Below are 9,008 nucleotides of genomic sequence, written 5' to 3'. Positions count from 1 at the left end.
GCCTTGTACACCCTTGTACAATTAATACATATACCTTATACACTTAGTGTAAATACCTTGTACACTTGCATAAATTCCATATACTTAGTGTTAATCATATTTCCATTTAGTTGGTTTAGAAAGGAGATAAATTGATAATGCATAGATAATGTGTCCACATAGATGTGTGAACTATGTTTCCAATGGTTTAGCTTAGAAGAAAGTGGAAGACTTAAAAACAAATTTTTTTTCTTCCAAACATCATTAGTAGGGTAAGTATTCAAATTTTCATGTATAAGTTAAATAAAATGCATAAGATGGGTGTGTAATAAAGGAATGTGTAGCATGAGAGTGTGCAATCCTTTGATGATAAAAAAAAAATGGTATAGAATCGATTGAAATTCTGCATAAAGTACAATCTTGTACGCCTTTTGTACAATTAGTACATTTACCTTGTATAATTAGTGTAACACTTTTATATAGTGGTGCAAATTCCATTCACACACCCTTGGCAACCTTGTACAACCCTTATATAGTTAGTTCAAATGTCTTGTATAGTTAATACAAATGTCTTGTACATTGATGAAAATATAAATAAGTACTATATGAAATGTTTGTTAATATGTGTAAACAAGTGGTTTGGTATGAGAAAAAAAGATAAGGAAAATGAAAACAACCACAAAAACCATTAAAAATATTTTGTGACTTATGTGCACACATGTTAATTTCATTTTTTTTTTATTTACATTTGCTCATAATGTACAAGCACTATCCCATGGCAAGCTTCCATATTAGCTTCCACAACTCTCATCATCTAACTTTTTTCTCTTTAGTACCTACTATCAAGCATGGTTCAAATTCGTGGTATCGATCATTGACTCAAAGGGTCACGAGACATATCGGTATCGGTGTCTCGGTTTGGTATCGAGTGATACATAAAATAAAATAATTAAAATTTTCAAAAAAATTATAAAAATATTATATAAATTAAAAAAATAAATAGATATAATTAAATAAATTGAAAATTTTAATAAAACATTTTTTTTTTCACATTTAGCTCAAAGTTATTTATGATAATATTAAAAATTGAGGATTTAATTCTCACTCTGCCATATAAACACTTTAATTTATCATTAAACCTCATATATACCTTTCATATCATTTTACTTTAGTAAATCGAGTACTCAATTCTCCTAATATGTTATTATTAAATCATATTAAAGTGTTTATATAAAAGATATTTTTCATGTAAATTGGGACTCAATTCTCCATGTAAATCCATATAAAAGGCAATTTTTTACTTTACTTATTTGAGCTCCCAATCTCTCACCCTCACCACCATTGCTGTCAAGACCCACAATAGAGCTCCCAATCTCCCACCCTCACACGCCACCATGCTATCAAGATCCACAACAGACGACACCACTTGCAATAGCAAATTTGCAACCGTGCAAGACCTAACATGGGAGGGGAAGCAATCTGATTGTGAGGGGATTGTCTTGTCGACATCGCCGGTGAAAGATTCAGTCCACTTGACGAGTCACCACCGCCGACGCCTAAGCTCCACCCTCCCGTAATGCTCGATTTTGAGGAAAATCAGGTAAGTAAATCCTAAATCATGCCCTCATCATTCAGTGGTTTCTCCGCTTCTTTCCAAACGGGTCATGGTTTGGATTTTTTCTTCTTCATCTTCTTTGATCTCCTCATTGATGGTTTAAAATTTTAGAAGGTGTACCCTTTCGAAAGGGCAATTTCTGATTTATTTATTTATTTTAATCTTATGAAAATTTTGAGAATTCTTTGTAACCTAACGAGTCAACCGAGTTAATTCGAAAACTCAGACGAGTCAATCGAGTCTAACCGATTCCCAACCGAGTTCATGCATTATACTGTATCTGGTATCGGTCTTGTCGCGATAGGTGTTGAGGCTAATACGACTCGGCCGAGTCATACCGAACTCGGCCGATACTTTGAACCCTACTATCAAGAGGGACTCCACATATAGCTACCACCCACCTCCCCTCTCTCTTCTCTTCTTCTTCCTTCTTCTTTTTCTTTTTTCTTTTTTATTCTCTCCATCTCCTCGACAGCCCTCTCATAATCACACTCTTTTTCTCTTTTTCTTTTTCTTTCTTCTTCCTTCGTCTCCAACAGCATTCACGACCACCTTTATCACTATTATTGTCGCCGTCGATGACATCACTATTATTGTCGCCACTGTCCCCTCCTCCATGTGACTACCATCACTAAGACCCACACTTCCATTACCGCTACTTCCACACAACTCCACAATCACCCATTCGTCGGGCTACTATTGTCTGGATTCGTCGTCGTCCACACACTGTTGCACCACTCCATTACCACCGTCAGTCACCACTGACATCCACAACATTGCCATCACCACTCTCGTTGGCACCTGCCTTTCCTCTCCATCCATGGTTTCCTCTCCATGACATTGTCAAGAGACATAGGTAAGTTTCCTTACAATGCATGTTTTCTTATATGGCCTTAAGACTTATTTGCATATTGTGGCCTGGTTTTTATCATTGATGCGGATTCTAGGCTTCATTAGAATTGGATTTCAATTATTCATTTGGCTTAGGGGCATGACTTCATTTTAATTGGGTTTTGAATTATGTTGTTTGAGTTGGGCTTAATATTGGAGTTTGTTTATAGGCTATTTGACTTTGTGGCCTTCAATAGTTCAACTCTACATAGGCCTTGGGCTTGATTTCCATTATTATTTGGGCTTTTCATAATGATATAAATGTATATATAAACTTAAACCATTTTTTACAAAATCGATTTTTTTCCCTAAAATTGAAACCATTTTTTCTTAAAAATAAAACCTAAATCATTTTTCTAAAAGAATAAAATTGAAATCATGTTTCTTAATAAAAATAATAAAACTAAAACCGCTATTCTTAGTAGTAAAACTGAATTCATTTTCCTTAATAATAAATCTAAGAACTTTTTTCTAACAATAATAAATTGGAATCATTATTTTGTAAATATAAATTAAAGCTTTTTGTTTTAAGTAAATTGGAACCGTTGCTTTCAATAAAAAATCGATTTCATTACTTAACAAAAAAATATATAAATCATTTTTAATTGAAAAGTTTCTTAATAAAACTGAATTTTGAAACTTTTTTTACAAACCAAATCAAACTTTTATAATAAAATTGTAAAAATTATTTTTCTAAATAAAAATTGTAAAAGATATTTTCTTGTAAATAAAATCGATTTGGAATACTTTTTCTTAAATAAAATTATAAAAATCAAATTTTTAATTAGTTTAATAAACTAATTTGTACATTTCTCTTGTTCATTATTTTATATATTTTGTAATATGTTGTTATTATATCATTGCATATATTTTTCTTTTCGTTTGGTCATTTCTTCGGTATTCATTAATTAATTAATTGAATATCCAAGTTCACTCTACTTGTATATTAGAGATTATAGGTTTACAAGGTTAAGGGAATGCTATAGCTATTATTCTCATTCCTTCTCAATAGTTAATCTAACTTTGAATCCGTTTTTATCTCATAAAACATGTTTTCTCAAATGAGGAGTCACACTAATTCTTTCTTATTAATTTATTTTCCCATTCAAGAATAAATAAAATAAATGGCAAATGCAAAAGCTCGACCAGTTTTTAAAATAAAATAATTTTTTTTCCATAGAGTTCAAAGTGTTGTCTTTGAGCGGCAATGTATCAAATTATTTAATGTAGGTCCACATATTGGTCTTATTTTTAAAATTATTTAATATTTTATATAAAAAAGAAAATGATTAAATTAAAAACTTAAAATGAGGATATAAAAAAATTAAATTTAACTAAAATTAATTAAAAACTTACAAAATTTTAAATTATTTAATCTATATATAGAAAAAGAAAATGAGTGAAAAAACTTTAAACGTGGATATCAAAAGATTTCATTAATTTTAAATCTTTATTTTTATTGTTATTCACATTTTTTCTTCTATCTAATTTTTCCTCAAGTTTTCTTGGCCAGTTCTCATAAGCCTTTTTATTTTTAAAGCATCTATCACTATGTAAAATATTACTGATTATTCTGAATGAAATGAGCCGCAGTCTAACCAGTGAACTGACGGGATCAAACTAATTTCAACGCGACATTTTAAAATATGACTTTGTCGTCTTTGCCGACGATTTGACAATCATTTGGCAAACGAGGACTAAGTAAGGATTTGGAAAACTACAGCAACTGCAAGCGTATATTTAATTAGAAGACAATGGGCATGACTCCGTACTCAACCATGGATGCCTGCAACCATGGTTTTAAAAACCGGACCGGACCGGACCGACAGGTTCAACCGCCAGCCGATCACGGTTCTAGTTCAGTCTTGTAAATTGAATCGGAAATATGTTAAATCGAAATCAGATCGGTGGAACCAGCGGTCCGATCGGCGAACCGGACGGTTCAATTATTATTATTATTTTTTAAATTTTTACATTGATCTACACCGAAGGTGAAGAAGCTACCGCCCCCAACGCGCCACAACACAGACACTAGCTCCCACTGGCAGTCCCCCCCGGGGCGTTACACCGCTACAACCATCCCCCCTCTTCTTCCCCATCGCTACAACCATCGCCCCCTCGCCCTACAAAACCCCCTCCCGGCGCCGCAAACCCTCAATGAATGAGAGCCCAGTTCAGAGCGACCTAAACACAAGTAAAAGAAAAGCAAGAATTTTTCTGCTTGTTTTTGGCAAATGCCTCTATGATTTGCATTATTTGCCAATAATATTGATAAGAGAGAGAGAGAGAAAGAGAGAGAGAGAGAGAGAGAGAGAAGGGGGGTTGGGGAGGTGGTTGGTTTATAATAATAATAATCCTTGTGTTTGTTCGTTGTGCCTAAAAAGAAAGATAAAAAAACAGACACAGAGTACCATCTCTGTGAACTTTGTATAATAAATTATTAACAATGAACCAACGCCCAAATTCAGATTTCTTATTGCACCACTTCTTGATTCAAGTTTTTTTTTTTTGGACTTGTTCCTAGATTCTTCAAATAGTCATTCAAACGAAGACCAAGAAATAAATATGATTTAATGGTAAAATAAATATTAAAATTTTAAATTTTAAATTTTAAATTAAAATTATGATTTTAATTTAAATTTCTAATTTAAAACTAATTTTCTAATTTTTAAATAATATATAAATTATTATTTTTATTTTTGTAATTATTTTAAATTTTAATAATTTATAAATTGTATATTTATGACGTCATTGATTCGACCGTGGTTTAATTGTCGGTCCGACCAATGAACGGTAACTTTTTTGGTTCAATGACCGGTCAAACATTACCTGCAACATTGGGATTGCCCATATGGGATCTCACAAACTTCTCTCCTTTCAACTCTTCATGATTTCCATTTCCTTCTTCCTAATATTCCCTTCTGCGACTTCATTGTCCTTCAACTTCACCACCTTTGATGTAAATAGTCTTGAAATATTCTTTACACGACACGCTCGATGTTCTTCGGACGGACGCATCCAACTCACCAGAAGCGAGAAGGACCAAGCAATGGATGGTAGTTGGGGTCGAGCCATGTATATCGAGCAGTTGTATCTCTGGGATCCGACCTCCAGAAATCTAACTGATTTCATTACCAATTTCTCCTTTGTCATTAACTCACAAAACAACTATACTTATGCCGATGGACTTACGTTCTTCCTTAATGGTACCCAATTGCCTTCAGATGGGTTGGGTGAAGGCCGTGGTCTCGCGAAGGATAACGTGACAAACTCAACTGCAATTAGTTTTATTGCAGTGGAATTTGATACACATAATAACCCAGAAAAAGGGGATCCGGCAGGTAATCATGTTGGTATTGATATTAACTCCATGACATCTGTTAAAACTGTGAACTGGTCCAGCAATATCAAGGAAGGAAAGCTAAATCATGTTGGTTTGGTTTTACCTGTGGAAGAAGAGACATACTGGGAGAGATCAAGAAGACGGTGGTGACAGTGACCTGGCCATGGACGAAGATTTTGAGAAGGGCACTGGACCGAGGAAGTTTTCCTTTAATGAATTGGCTCTGGCGACCACTAACTTTTCAGAGGGAGAGAAGCTTGGAGAGGGAGGGTTTGGTGGGGTCTATAGAGGTTTCTTGCGAGAACTGAACTCTTATGTTGCAGTTAAGAGAGTAACAAGGAACTCCCAACAGGGGATGAAGGAGTACGCATCTGAAGTGACGATCTTCTGTCGATTGAGGCACCGGAACTTGGTGCAGCTCGTGGGCTGGTGCCATAAAAAAGGAGAGCTCCAATTGGTTTACGAGTTGTTGCCAAATGGAAGCTTGAGCACCTGTCTTTTTGAAGAAAAAACCTTGTTAACATGGGCTATGAGGTATAGAATATCTCTAGGCTTGGCCTCTTCGCTTCTGTACCTACATGAAGAATGGGAGCAGTGTGTGGTACACAGGGACATCAAGTCCAGTAATGTGATGCTGGACAAACCACTGTTTTAGCAGGGACCATGGGCTACATTGGCTCCTGAATGTTTCATGACAGGCAAGGCTAGTAAGGAATCTGACGTGTACAGTTTTGGAATTGTTGCATTGGAAATTTGCTGTGGAAGAAGAGCCGTGGAAACAAAGGCCGAAGAAAATCAGATCAGATTGGTGGAGTGGGTTTGGGACCTCTATGGCGTAGGAAAACTTCTTGAAGCAGCTGATCCAAGACTGTCTGCAGATTATGATGATCAACAAATGGAACGATTGATGATTGTTGGTCTTTGGTGTGCTCACCCGGATTGCAATGCTCGTCCTTCAATGAGGGAAGCAATGAGTGTCCTTAATTCTGAAGCTTTATTGCCTCTTCTTCCTATAAAAATGCCTGTGCCAATGTATTACGCTCCTCCGGCGGCGCAGACATCCTATAGCACTAGCCTTTCTGAGAGAAACCACACCCAGTTTTCCAACTCCTCTAATGGCACCGCGGACTCATCAAAGGTCTCAGAATCTTCTTCAACTTTGTCTCAATCCGCATCCCTATTGCACACACGCTAATTCGGTCGGAAATAGCCCTATGATTCAGGGTTTGTTATTTCATTTGAATTTGTTGCATTTCATTGTTGTTCATGAGATTCATATTATTTGTCCTTGGATATATATATGGTGTTCTGGTCGATCAATTCTTTCTTCAGTTAATATTAATAATAGTCATTATATAGTAATTGGAAATAATTCCTTTGTAAATATAAATTAGAACTTTTTTCTAAGTAAACTGGAACCATTGCTTTTAATAAAAATTGATTTCATTTCTTAATAAAAATATTAAAATCATGTTTAATTGAAACTTTTCTTAATAAAATTGAATTTGTAAACATTTTTTTACAAATATTAAAAATCATTTTTTCTAAATAAAAATTGTAAAAGACATTTTCTTATAAATAAATAGCAATTTAGAATACTTTTTGTAAATATAATTTTCTCATATTTAATCTATTATAAAAAAATAAAAAGAAAAACTATATATTATTAAAATTAATTAAAAACTTATATATTTTCAAATTATTTAATTTTTATATAATAAATAAAATGCGAGAAACTTTAAAGGTGGATATAAAAAATAAAAAAAAGAAAATCAAATTTAATTAAACTTAATTAAATTTGTATATATATTTAAATTATTTAATCTTTATATAAAAAAAGAAAATGAGTGAAAATTTAAAGGAGGATATAAAAAATAAAAAAATCAAATCAAATTTAATTAAAATTAATTAAATTTATATATATATATATATATATATATATATATATATATATATATATATATATATATATATATATATATATATATATATATATATATCATTCTTCACTTCTCTTTTCTTCTAGTTTTTTTCAATATGTAACTTTTCCTCAAGTTTTCCCGACCGTTATTATTAATATGTCTTTTCCTTCTTCCTTTTGTCAAACATTCATCACTATGAAGCATATTATTACGGGAAAGTTAGGTTTTCGGCTATTGATGCGGAAATTATATGATTTTGATAATTCAAATATACAAAATATGAGATCCAACTATTAATATGTAAAGTAACATCCAAAACGTGCATTATCTACTGTTTATTTTTCCTCTTCCCAGATTGCCCCTAAATCTATCCATGTCATCAGCAAATCTTCCCCATGTCAGCAGAACAATTTTCAACTTGAACTAATTCTCAAAGCTGAAACAATAAGAAACTCAACCCGAGAACCAAAAGTAGAGAATCTCTCTCACTTCTGATCATTTTGCCCTAACCCCATCTCAAGAAATTCCTAATTTCGAACCTAGTTTCAAAAAACACAACTTTCCCTGATAATAATCTCCTCCCTCCTCCATCATCGCCTATCAGTCTCTTTTCCCGCGTTTGGTTTCCAAGAAAGTCCAGGAAAATAAATCCAAATGAGCTCCCATTTCCTCCCCTCCACTTTCCCACGATTTCTTCCCAACCAAACACACTATTTCTGAGCTTCAACACTATTTTTTTGTTGACGCTTTAATCGGGTTTCGATATGAGAAGAGCAAAAGTTGGCGCTTATTGCCCTTCCCCTGCTCCCACATTGGTGGTTCTCATTGTACTATTGGTGGGTTCGGTGCAGTTCGTACAGTGCCATAACGTGGATGACTACAACAAGTTTGATAATCCCGAGCTTCTTCCGTTGTTCACACAGCTTGGTTATGGTCAAATTTCCAATATGACTACAATGCTGAGTGCAGAGTTTCAAAAGTGCTCCAATTTCTGCGTTAAGGATCTGTGAGTTCATTGTTTAGTTTCTGAAAAAGAGAAAAAATTTGTTGATTCTGGGTTTTGAATAGTTGAAGAATGAACTGAGCTGGGGCAATTGGTTTAATTAAACTCATTTTAAGTGTTTGATTCTTGTTAAATTTGGTTTGACTTTGAACTTGTATTGCCCATTAGGGACGTTGATTGGAACCAAGCTTTTAATCTTTCATTTAATTTGGACTTCTTTGCTTCTTGCATCCAGAAAACTAAAGGTATGAGTAG

The 9,008-nt window shown here is 33.6% G+C and overlaps 1 pseudogene; it reads left to right on the top strand.

Moving 5' to 3' along the window:
• Positions 1–5,336: 5,336 nt before the first annotated feature.
• Positions 5,337–8,760, top strand: LOC117910923 (annotated as a pseudogene).
• The last annotated feature ends 248 nt before the right edge of the window (positions 8,761–9,008 follow it).

Source organism: Vitis riparia, chromosome 3 (assembly GCF_004353265.1).
Source record: "Vitis riparia cultivar Riparia Gloire de Montpellier isolate 1030 chromosome 3, EGFV_Vit.rip_1.0, whole genome shotgun sequence".
Lineage (NCBI taxonomy): Eukaryota > Viridiplantae > Streptophyta > Magnoliopsida > Vitales > Vitaceae > Vitis > Vitis riparia.
The sequence above is the reverse complement of the archived record's forward strand: the minus strand, read 5'-3'. Positions and strand labels throughout refer to the sequence as shown.